Raw genomic sequence first — 11,690 nt, forward strand, 5'->3', positions numbered from 1 at the left:
TTAGGAGATGTTCCTCCATAAGGATCAAGCATAATTGCCTCTTTCTGGTTAGCCTCTGGATTTTTTCATATCCTATCCTGCCTTAATAAATATTTTGAAATTATTTTATATTATAACCTTAGATATAATCTGTGTGATTATATAGTCTAAAAGACCATTAAGGTCTATGTTAGGTGCTTGTGAAATAAATATGCATTCTGACCAGAGTAAATTAAAATTTACATTTTGAACATCGCTTTAGATGCATTAATTGTTTCACAATTAAATATTCTTTGGGGAGAAAGACATGACTTTGATTCCTTTTGTAGTCTCCTCGGAGCATATGGTAACATGTTAGACAGGGCTGGGCGACAGGGGTTGTGGGCCTCTTTTCTTGTAAATACAGACCATGGAGCCTACAGGCAATACTGAAAGTCGTATCTTTCAAGAGTCCAAAGACTAAGGTGCTCAATAAATACTAACAATTATTAAACTTCTTCAGTGAATTGCTGTCACTGTTATCAGCAATAAAGAAAAATGAAATAAGATGTAGGAATTTTCAATAGGAGAAAAAATATTTCATGACTAGACAAGTAATTTTTAAAATTTTACTTGGTACTACTTTCGTGTAAAACGACAGTTGGCAGATTAGTTCTTACAGATAAAATATAGTTAATAATAGTATTTATTTGTTGCTCACCATGAGCCCACCAATGAACTATATACTTTTTATAGGTTAGCTCATTTTATTCTTTCAAGAATTCTGATATGTAAGTTTCATTATCTTACTTTTTCAGAAGAGAAAACTAGGCCTCAAAATTAATTTGCCCCAAGTCATCTAGTTGGATGACTCGGGATAGCGGAATCAGGATAGGACAGGGTAGTAACATTCCTATCTGGCACATAGAAACAACTTCTAGTATCATGGGCTATACCAATCACCTTATAGCAGATAATGCCCTAATCAATATCTCAGATTTCATCATTTTATAAAACTCAGGTTTATTGTTTCACAACTTGCTGATGTCTGATTACAAAATGTCCAATATCATCTTAAAAATCAACAAAACCAATATAAAGCTCAATTTTTCTCACTACCAATTAGCTACTTATCTCAAACCTTTATATGTTCCAGTAATGTCATTATTTCCAAAGTCCTCACACTCCAAATTTCCACTCAGCCTGTGCCATCTCCAATAATTAATCACCAATCATCAAGAAAGCAGCTGCCATCCATTGGAAAAACCACTGTGCTGCCTACTGGGTTTAGGCCTAGGAGAGATACAAAAGTACACAAGCCAATTCATTACTTAAAGGTGCTTAAAATCTAGGAGTATTCACATAAAATATTTAAAATGTAAACCATAAAGTAAATTATCCAGAAGAATGCAACTGGAATTCAGAGGTGAGTTTACCCAGAGCTACAGTAGTCATAAATGTTTCATGTGAGAGGTAAGATTTGACTGGGCCTTGAAAGAGAGAGAAAAGGCTTTGAAATAACTATTTTAAAAGAAATCCTTGTTCATGGTAAAACATCCAAACTGTATAGAAGGACATAAGGGGCGGGGAGGTGGGGGAGGGAATCCCTGACTCCTTTTGTCCTAGCCCCAGGAGAATCTGCTGTTAGCAATTTAAATAGACAAGAATTTAAATACAAGAAGAGAAAAGAAACAAAAAGAAAAGGGCCGTAATAAAGCAGTGCTGACAATCAGGGACAGTCACAGTAGAGAAGAGGTTTGAGGTAAGGGACTAACTACAAAATGAAGCTGAGCAACAAAGGGAGCCTCTGTGCCTTCATGCATATGTCTCAATTTCTCTCTCTCTCTCTCTCACACACACACACACACACACACACACACGCACACGACACACACACACGCACACACACACATTCTGGACCTGAACTCCAACCAAGGTCCAGGTATGTGCTTGGATATGTGGGAGGCAGGGGAGTAAAAATGGATGTGATTGCTGCCCTCATGCTCTCAAGGACAAAGTTTGAGGAGTCTCACAATGACTTTGTCAGTTCTTTAGAAAAGCAAATCCAGATGCAAGTTTAATTATAAGAAGACACTGGAGGCAAGAAGTTCCACTAAGAGTCTTCTGTGTATTTCAAGCACAAAATGATGAAGACTGGAAGTGGAGCGGCTACAGAAGAATTCGTAGTGTATAACTACTTCTTATTCTAACTTAATGTGGAAAGAATTAAGACCAAGAGAAGTTATGTGTTTTGCTCAAATTTGGAGTGTAATTAAAAGGCTTTGTAAAATAACCATCAGTAAGAAAGTCTCGAAGAACTAAATGTGAAAATAAAACTTTTATAGTTTAATAGGTATGAAAAGATGATACCTTTATCACTTCAGAATTGGAAAAGATTTCTTAAACAAGCTATTTTATCTATACCATAGAGAAGAATCAAAAATGTATCTTTTATAATATATGTCTATTATACCTAAATAATAAAGAAATAAATAAGAAAAAATACATCCATTTTTAAATTTTAAAAAAATAATCTTTTCACCCAAAGACATCATAAAAATGAAAAGACAAGCCACCAGTTGGAAGATCATTGAAACACGTGTTATAGAAAACTCTGTTATCCAGAATATATAAATAGCTCTGACAAAAAGTTTTTTTAAAGCAGTAGAAAAGTAGACAGCATGTATAAATAAGCATTCCACAGAAACTTAAATATTAATCAAGAGAGGAAAAATGGTCACTATAACTAGCAGTCAGGGAACAACACATTAAATAAAACTACAAGGAGATATCATTTCACATCCATAAAATTGGCAAAAAACAAAAAAAATGTATCACTAAGTGTTGGCAAGGATATAGAACAAAAAGAGCTCTTATAGATTGTTGTTAAGAGTATAAATAGGCACAATCCTTTTCAGTAATTTGGCATTATCTGCTAAATGTTAACATACAAATCCTACCCTCCTATAATTCCACTCCTGAGAAGATACCCTAAGGAAAGGACTCTCCTTGTTAGCACAAAGAGATGTACACATGAATGTTCATAGCAGCCCTGATGGGAAATACCCTGAGTCTCCATCAGCGGAAGATTGAGACATTAATCACCACATGTTATTCAATGGAATACCATATAGCAGTGAAAATGAGCAAATAAAATATATGTATATGAACAAAATACTAATCAATTAAAGTAAGGTGAAGAAGACTACAAAGAGCATGTTATTATTTATATAGAGTTTAAAAACAGCAGAAAGCAAAATGAGACTATATTGTTTAGGTACATATACATATATAGCAAAGTATAAGGAAATGCATGGGAATGGTACATACAAAGTTCAGCATACAGGATAAGTACCCCTGAAGGGAGCTATGCTTGGAGAGAGAGTACACTGGGAATATTAACAGTATGTGCAATTACTTATTTTATAATCCGTGGGGTAGGTGCATAGGTGTACAATATTATTCAGTTTTTTGGCGATACTGAGATATTTCACAGTAATTTTTAATTAATAATAAAAATTGAAAAATAGTTTGTGACACAGACATAGAATAAAAGAGAAAGGAAAAAGTCAAATATTACTTAAAATTTTTTCAAAATATTTCATGTCTTATTTTCTCCCAACCCTACCTCCCTAGACCTGGTTCTCATCATTTATGCCTAAATTAGTGCAATGATCTCCTAATGCTTCTCTCTGTCCCGATCTAGTAATAGACTAGTGATCTACTCCCATCATTCCAAGAGGCCACTTCTTCAGGTCACTATCTATTCAAAATCCTTCAGTGCTCTTATCCACTCTATATATTCTTGTATAGTCATCACTAAAACTCTCCATAATGTATCTTCATCCTTCTCAAATTCATTTCCAGGTCTAAATAAAATGCACTAGAGGCATTTTATTTAGAGCATTCCTGAACCGGGAATATGCCAGGTTGGTTAGCATCTCTGTGTCTTTGTAAACAGTGTTTGGCCTTATCTTAAAACCCAAGTCCAGTTTAAGATTTTCCTCTTTAGGAAGCATTTCACAATAATGCCATTCTTTCCTGAGCTCTGCCCCTCTGTAAAAGCCCAAGAAAAGTATGATTGTTCCCAGGCTTTTGAACACTTAGTTTTATTTTGTAACACATTCTAATAAATTACTTCTGAGATTACATTGTAATCTTATCCTTTGTATTAGATTTTAAGCTGTCCATGGATTTGAACAGTGTTTTGCAATTCTGTATTCTCCATACTAATGACTACACTGGAGATATTATATATTTTTTTGTTTGCTGATACTTAGAAAGGCTACATACATGCCAAATATCTAACATCTATCATCTAGATCCCTTAGAAGTCTTAAAGCAGAATGTTATAAATTGTCAATTAAAGAAAGGCAGATCTAGAGAAATTATTAAATATCATACTTTGTAAAAACATGGGCTATGTCCATGTTGAGTCTTACCTTTTCTCATAGATCATTTAAGGCTCAACAGTGAATCTAGCTTATAAAACATAGTGCCAAGTGGCAGGTTAACATATCTATGAAGCTGGCTTACTTCACCATATCACTCAAGTATCTCAGGAGCTTAGAATAGTATAAAATGTACTGGCCAGAATCTTGTAAAATAATTATAAAAATACCTAGAAGGCTATGATTCAATATAATTTTAAATGGTAGTTTCCAATATCCCCTATAAATGAGAGCCACCTCACATATAGGTCAATCTCAAGCGAGAAAGTCAGTTGTAACCATTGTTCTGTATCCTACTACATTTGACTCTCATCCCTGTGATCTTTCAATCCTCAATGAATAGTTTGTAACCCTTCCATACGCAATCCTATTCTAGCTACTATCTCTGTTATCTCTTGAGTTTATGGTCTCATGGAGGTAGACAAGAACATAAACAAAAAGTGAAATACAAAACAAAACCAAGATATAAATATGTATCAAATTCAATAGAGGTAGGGGAAGGAATGCTAAATCCTACAGGATAAAGGGTGGGAAAGGAGCTAGTGCTAAGCCTTGAAAGGCAGGGTTAAATTCAATATACAGGCAGGTGGGGTGGTTAAGCTATTATTATGTTTATTTTGAGTAAGAAAGAGAAGAAAAAGAAAAGAACAGGAGTTTTTTGTGTTTTGTTTTTTTTTATATTTATTTTTATTTCAGCCCTGTGTCTACTGGGTATTATCAGAGTATGCTTAAGACAAAAGAATGTAGAATTTGAGACTATAAAGACTGCCATGCAAAAACCATGTAATATTACTCTCAGCATTATGGTCCTTAAAGAGTCGAACTACTCACTCATTTGTTCATTTATTGATTCATTCAATCAATGGTTACTGACCACTTATTAAGTGCCAGGTACTGTGCTAGGCATCAGTGATATCTGGTGAACACATTATATTTAGTTCTTGATGTCATGGAATGCACAATTCAATGGAGAAGACAGTCAGTTGAATAGTATAGAATGTACTACATTTGGATAATCACCAAAGTCAATTCATTATTTACTATAAAAGGATAATGAAAAAGAAAGTATAAAGCAAATAAAACTTCGTTCAACTGGCAAGCATTACTAAGTGACTTTTCAGCTGAGGTTCAGGAAAGAGGGAATAATGTAAGAAAAAAGTGTTCCAAGCAGAGCAGGGGAGAGACATCTTATACAGCTGCATAGAAGCTATAGAGTCAAGTGAGTCTCACCTGAATTGCTTGAGCTAGGGCTCACACAATAAACTTCTAAATGTGTTATTGCTCCAAGGTTCCCCTGCTGCCTCTTCTGAGCTCTAAATGGAAAAGTACATCTCTGAAAGAATGAAAAAATTCCTTTGCCTTCTAGGTTAATGTCCGGGAATAGAGCTTCGAAGGCAGTGACTGTGCCTTGTCTTCTTGCTAGAGTAGTATGATGATGGATCATATCAAAGAATAGTTGTTTGAGAAAGTCTGAGATGAGATCAAAACGGCATTTTCCTCTGAAAGTGCAGCATGTGTTTTATAAAGATATCTCAGTGATATCTAGCAGGGAAATTTCTAGTCCAGAAATAGACTTCAAACTGCATTTCTACTGAAACTGAAACCAAGATAGAAAGGGTCCCCTAGGAAAGGTTATAATCACAAGGTTAGGTGAGGGTTAATGCCTGTCCTATCATATACTCATAACCATTCTCCAGTAGTAGAATTAAAAGGCAAGTTACTCTAGCAGATGTTTTCAAATTAGCCAAAACCATGTCATGGAGAAAAGCAGCAGAACTGGAAATGTGCCTGGAGAGAGAGACTTTCCCACAAGCTACCTGAGGGAGCCACTAAAATGTCCCTGAACCCTCCTGGTGCAGACAGGGATGCATAAGCTAGGGAGATAAGCAAGTCCCAACATAAATCATCCTCTTCTATCATCCTGCTTATCTATGACTTCAACAAGACCTCTGCTGAATACTAAGAAAATCTGGCAGGGTTGGGCAGTTAATATACTGCCAAATCACACTCTTCATGCTTGCTTTTCTCTTGTTTCTTACAAATCTGATAAGAAAACATTGAGAAGAGTCATAAAAATTGTCAATGACGACAGAGGAGCAAACTATGATAAGTGAATATGAAAACAAACAGTTTACTTTTGGGCAATTACCAGGAGGATGGTGAGTTTGCATCTTTAGAGCAGATTCAGAACACTGATATCTAGTTCACAACAACCCCACATGGGGTAATCATAATCGAACTATGTTGGTTCTCATCTACCCAAGAAAAGGCCCAAGAATCTGGGCAAAAGATCTGTGGCTATATATACAGAGGGCTTCCTGAGTGTGAGCTGGTCTTCTGAAGTAGAATGTTACTTGTTACTCAGTAATCATCAGCTCCTACAGGAAGAATAACATAACCACCAACCAGGAGAAATCTTAAGTCAATAAAGGCAGAGAAAAATCTCCAAAAAAAAGAAAAAAAGGAAAAGAAAAGAAAAATAAAACCTCTATTATCTCAACTGGCACACCAGTTGTCTGGTCCCTACCATCTCCTAGAAAGAAGGATGTAAAATTCATGGGTCAACACATCTCATATGCAATAAAAACCTCTGTAGAATCAGAGTAAGGAAGAAAAAACCTCAAAGGGAAGTCATTAGCCTTTTTAACTTTTTAGCCCCATCCCATTTTTCCTGTTCCCAACCACGTTTTGCTCTGCATATTTGTGTATTGCAGAGTTACAAAAAATAAGTAGCACATATATATTGTTAATATGAATATATAATATATAATAATATATATGTGTTACATATAATATTATATATTAACATGTTAATATTATATATTAATATATTATATATAATATATATGTTATATATATTTTTTGCATAAGCCAAATAGGAAAGGAGCTGGTACCTGATATCTTGTACAATGAGTTGTCAGTGGATGTTTTAACAAATTAAAGTGAATGGCTGAAGATTAGCTCTAAATCCTCCTTTGTGGTAGAAAAATGTTTGACCATCCTGGGAACAACATCTTTGGCAATTCCTGATAGACCACACATCTAGAGAAAATCACCTCTATAGGGCAAAAAGAGGACTCAGGCTGCAAATTACCATGTTAAAAAAAAATACTTTAAGGGCCATTAAAATTATTCCTTTTTTAAAAAAAGAATTTCAAACCTTTAGGATCTTCTAGAAATAAAAGAGACAGCCCAAGACATGGAAAGCTTTTGAACCTCCAAGTGTCTCAACAGCACAAAAATTTTTAGGACGCTGGAAACGGGCCTTCTTGTGATTGTGTTTCTTTAAAATAAAAAATGTACAAAGAGAACAACATAACACAGACATAAGGCATAGACTGCTAGTGTGGGAGGTGAGGATTAGAAAAAGCATTTAGATTTTTCAAAAGCCCTTTCAGTCTTCCTGCTTTAATGGCGTTCCTTTAGCAGGAGAAAATAATTACCAAAGGAAAAGAGAAAAGAAAGAAAAGAATTTACGAATACATCATTTCCTTAAATTAAGCAAGAAGAGGCAAGTGTGGTTTCTATAAAAATGATATCTTCATAAAAGTCTTCCAACTGAATACTTCCTAAGAAGAAACAAATCCTTCTGCATGGAGCAGAGTTGCTCTGATAAAGGGCAGAACAATTTGTGGGAATGACCAAGAAGACACTGTAATGTGGATTTGAGTCTATCTTAGAAATGTCCCTATAAACATGTACACGTAGATAGGATTTTACTATTTTTTCTGCATTTGAAATAGAAAATAAAAATCAGAATGCTGAATTCTTTGTTTAGAGAAGAAGTTGCTATTCAAAGCATGTGACACATGTCTCAACTGAGTTGTAGCTGAAACTACTACTATGCTACACTTATCTCTAAATGAGTAGTTAGTAAAACTTCAGTTTCCCTCTGCCCAATTTTAATATTACATTTTAAAAAATCAGTTTAGGTAGCTATATAGAATAAAGGCACACATATTTAATCAAGTTAAATCAACATAGATGTAATCTGTATTTCCGAGTGTGATTCAATAGGACACTTGAGCTTAGTAGAATTTAAAAGTAGAACAGCACTTAGTTTTAGGCAATTTCCCTATATGGGCTCCATAATATTTGAGAGAAAGGTCTTGATTTTAATAATCACTGATATGTTTTATCAAGGTTTTTGTTCTGGCAGGGCAAAGTTTATATTGAAGGCGAAATTAAAGATGCTAAACCATAAAAATTTCTCATAAGGAAAACTGATATACTCAGTATTCCCCCCCAAAACACAATTGTTCCTGTGTGATTTGAAGAGTTGTCAGAAAATTACTTTGTAATTTTTTAAAAGAATCTGTTAACAAGTTCAGTTTGGCAAGATTTATATGGCCTATAATTTTTGAGATAAAACATTTTATTTGGCAAACTAATCTTAGAATAGAAATACATAGAAAAATGGAGAAATGTATGTTTTAAAAAATATACTGTATTTGCAAATGCACTCAATTTTTTTTCTCATATAAAGTAATACTTCTCTTAAATGAGTTAATTTTTTTGAAAGTCATAGAATTTTAGATCTGAAACTAGGAATATTTCAAGGAGTGACTTCCCTATAGCAACTTTAAACTGAACTAATAAATCGTAAGGAAATTAATAACAAGATAATTGACACCAGATTTCTATGAACTTCCCTATTTCATGACAGAATATGAATTTTCTTAAACAAGTGTAGCTTTTATAACCTAAACATTTAAATTTCATGTATTTTGCATAGATATATTCAAATTTTCTTTATGGCTCTGAATTTCCTTTTTAAAAATTTAAGCAAAGAAAACTTTATCCTTTGATATTAGATAAATTAGGGTATTTATAACATAACTTGCCCTCATGTCATTTTCATTCAAGTTAGAATGAGAACTATTGCTATATAAGCAAAATTAGGCCAGTGAAAGTTGTTTCCTGTGACTGAAATTCTGCTATAAATAACAGTCAAAAGACAGTCAGCTCCGTCTTGGTAAAAATAATTTACAAAGTGTTCGCATTCAGTCCAAAAATCACTTTCTTAGTTCTAAACATTCCTCATCCCAGGGTCTGACTGCAATCCAGATTGCTCCATCAGCACTTTACAAAGCCATTCGTGAAGACTCTCAAAGCTAAAGAAAGATCTGTCTTTAACTGTTACTTTTATTATATGTCTTTCATCTTGTAATTCCATAACTTCACGTGCTATGCCGCGGAGACAGAGAGCATCGATCTCTCACGCACTAGAGCCAGGCTCACTGTGTCAGGAGTGTACAGTCTCGTCTGAGTCCACAAAAGAAATAACATCTCACTCACTGGCGTCCCTGTCCCGGCTGTCTCGCCACCTCAGTCCCTTCCCCTCCGCATGCCCTCTGCTTCTCAGACGAAAAAAAAAAAAATTCCTCAGCATTATTGGCCAGGAGGGATGCTAGCCCGGGAGTCAAGGGCTGGAACGACGCTCAGGCATCAGCACTCTGTCTTGGGCACTGGAGTGGCGGGCTGCCCCTTCCCACGGCCTCCCAGAGCCACCCAGCCAAGCAGAGACATCTCGCCTTGCGCAAAAAGCGCAGCAGCCCAAGTCCTGAATGCAGGGTCTTCATCCCCGCGCGGCCCTCGGAAGGTCCCTCCCGCAGCTGCAGCCGACCCTCAATGAAAGTGCAATTTGTTATCCCTCCCAGCCCAGAGGAGAGGTTTCTGTTTGGTCTCGGCTCCAGTCCCTCTCATTCAAGTCGCTGAATACCGGGTCTCAACGCTTGCCATGCAATTTGCCGGGAAATGGCCTCGGCCGCGGGCAGGGACAACTCTACAGTGACCTCCCCCTTAGACTCCGTTCTCTGTGTGTGTCTCTCTCTTGCTGTGTCTCCGTTTCTCCCTGTGCCCGTCTCTCTTTGTGCCTGTTTCTCTGGCTTTTTCTCTTACGAAGTGCGCGCGCGCGCGCGCACACACACACACATACACACACGCGCGCACACACACACACACGGAGGAGGCTTTCTCCACAACCAATGCCAAAATGTCACCTAAAAAGCAAGTGCAACAACTTGCTTTGGAAACGACCCAGGAGTCGGTCGAGACACCCCCTGCACTGAGCAGCCCCCTTCCTCCCCTGCAAGGTGCATCCGCGGTTGGGGGTGGGAGGAGGTATGAATTTGGCCGGTGGAGATGACTGGGACTGGTGTTCTCATCTCCCCCTTCCAGAACCCTGTCGCAATTAGAAATCTACCCCCTCTCGAGGACCCAGGGAAGAGCGATGAGGACTGCACGCCTGGAAAGGGGCGCGTCGGCCCCGGGGTTCCTGGGATCCTAAAGGGGTCGCGTCCCCGAGTGCGCCCCAGGCGGCGGAAGGCGAGAGTGAAGGGGTCCCGCAGGAGGGCGGCCAGAAGCCTAGCCTACAGTTCCTCCACTGACAAGAGACGCCGCGACCGCGCGGCGGCCAAGAACCACCTAGCGCGCCGCGACAGCGGCGGTGGCAGCGACCCGGACTCCAGTGGTCACAGCCACGCGCGCAAGCCCCAGCCCTGCGGCGCAGCCCGGCGTTACCTTGCCGCTACCCGCAGTCCGACCCTCCGTCTCTGCGTCCGTTCGTCGGTCCCACGAGCCTCAGCGGTAGGATGAAAGAGGTGTCCTCGCTGTCGGGACAGGCTCTCAGTGGGGTGAGGAGAAGGACTAAAGAGAAGAGCCGAGGCGGCTGCGGCTGCTCCCGCCGCTGCTGCTACCGATTTGCCGGGGCCGAAGGTGTCGAAGAGGCCGTGTCCTGGGGATTGCGGGGCCCGGAGCGCTTCGCTCCCCTCTGGCGAGGAGACTGAGAGCCCGGACGCGGCGGGCTGGGGCGGCGAAGCTGGGCTGGTCACCCGCCCCTGGGTGCATGTTAATACGGTGGAGAGGAGGAGTCCCGCGCTTCCTCCGCCCAACCACCGGAGCCGGCGGGTGGGCGGCGGCCGCGGCCGGGAGCCAGCCTCTCTCACCCGCCCCAGCTACTACGGCGCAGCCACTAGCCCTGGCCCCAGCCCAGGCACGTGCGCCGAGGCCGCGGGGAGGCGCCGGCGTACCCCGGAGCGCGCTCCTGGCCTGCGGGTTCTGCTCGCAAGAGCTCTCACACCGGACGGAGGGGAAAGCCCTACATCCCAGGTAAGGAACCTAGAGGCGGCCACCCGTTAGTGGGCGTGCCCCATCCGTTCCCTTGCGCAGCGTCTCGGGAGAATTAAACCTTCCCCTCCCCTCTTGACAGCCGTTGTTCCCAACCTTGCCTTTTTAAGGGAGGGCATTAGGAGCTCACAGTACTTTCTATCACAGGAGATC

The 11,690-nt window shown here is 39.3% G+C and overlaps 1 protein-coding gene across 1 annotated transcript in view; it reads right to left on the reverse strand.

The window, feature by feature from the left end:
* Positions 1–11,054, reverse strand: part of DLGAP1 (DLG associated protein 1) — a 790,600-nt gene extending 779,546 nt beyond the window's left edge. Inside the window, exon 1 of the mRNA XM_039845322.1 lies at positions 10,932–11,054. The gene's annotated coding sequence lies outside the window, so the exon portion shown is untranslated. The remainder of the gene's footprint in view (positions 1–10,931) is intronic.
* Between the last annotated feature and the right edge of the window lie 636 nt (positions 11,055–11,690).

The sequence above is a fragment of the Pteropus medius genome, unplaced genomic scaffold (genome assembly GCF_902729225.1).
Source record: "Pteropus medius unplaced genomic scaffold, Ma_sr-lr_union100, whole genome shotgun sequence".
Classification (NCBI taxonomy): Eukaryota; Metazoa; Chordata; class Mammalia; order Chiroptera; family Pteropodidae; genus Pteropus; species Pteropus medius.